Here is a 1,366-nt window from a genome sequence, read left to right as displayed (position 1 = left end):
CCTTTATGGGCGACAAATGTTGGAAAAAATGTGCGTTCAGGGAGATGCTATTAACGCTATTTCTGTCATTCTATGCTTGTTTTGGTTGGAAAAATTTATTGTTTACAAAATAGATTGGTTTGCGAACGATTTTTAACGTATTGATACGCACATCGCCTATTCCTACAATGGCTACGTTCGGAAACGTCGCTCAGATGCCTCCGATGCCTCGAATTTATCATCCGTCCTTGTTTAATATTAAATGTTAAGGGGATGCTAAACCGATTACCCAACTCAATCAAGTTCGATAGTACAGACTTTTTTAATTCCAATTTCGATAATAGTGGCGACATCTTTGATTTAGTTTTTATATTATATTATATAATATATATCATTCTGTCTTACTCAAACGCATACATCTGTTCTTATCTAACATATGCCAGCACCATCTATCGCAAGACCGCGCAACTACTACTACACGGAATTTCGGCTCTGTTGACAGTCCCAGTCTCCGCAAAGCATTTGTATACACGTATTTCCTATTCGGTGGGAATATATCTTTTCTAGACTTTCAATCTTAGTTCTACAAATTCGGTATCGTTCGTTTCAATAATGTGATGTTTGCTGCCCGCTTATTTTCAAGATATGGACTCTAAAACTCTTATATCAAGCAAACATATATCCGAGGTGACAGCTGTGCGAGCCAAAAATAAGTAAATTTTATAATTTTTTTTCGATTTTCTCATAAAATCCAGTGTAGCAAACATTCTCTGTGTGCGTACTATAATTTAAGTAATAATACTTTTGCAATCCGTACATCCAATACGGAGAAATCCCACCGAATAGGAATGTGGTAAAACAGGGGGCTTTAGCATCGCCTTAAATAAGGACAGATGATGAATCCGAGGCACCCGAGCGACGTTCCCGAACGCAGCCAATATTGACATTCGAATATTGGCGGGAATTGCTGAAAAATGACGAACCAATCAAAATTGGCTGTTCTCGTGTCGCGACTCTGATTAGAGAGTCTCTAGTACAGTTAAGGCCTAAACACAATGCCAGGCAATAGCGATAGTATAGCGATAGGAATAATATAGAAATAAGAGATACATAAACTATCGCCTCCCGTTGCACAATGCGGTGAAAGAAATAAAGGCCAACCAATCAGATCGCGTACATACTGTAGTATGCTCTTCTGCTTCAGTAGACGTAACCTAAAAATGTTAAATCATTACAGGACACGGGTCACCAATCACTAAATTTCTTTCCATGCATTGTCTTTCAATTTGGTATTTCTATAATCTTTTAAATATTTATCATACAGATAAGGACGACTTCGTATAAGATCGATTAAAAGTTCGTCGCCGAATTTTTCATTATTGCTCGC

The sequence above is a fragment of the Trachymyrmex cornetzi genome, unplaced genomic scaffold (genome assembly GCF_001594075.2).
Source record: "Trachymyrmex cornetzi isolate Tcor2-1 unplaced genomic scaffold, Tcor1.1 scaffold257, whole genome shotgun sequence".
Lineage (NCBI taxonomy): Eukaryota > Metazoa > Arthropoda > Insecta > Hymenoptera > Formicidae > Trachymyrmex > Trachymyrmex cornetzi.
The sequence above is the reverse complement of the archived record's forward strand: the minus strand, read 5'-3'. Positions refer to the sequence as shown.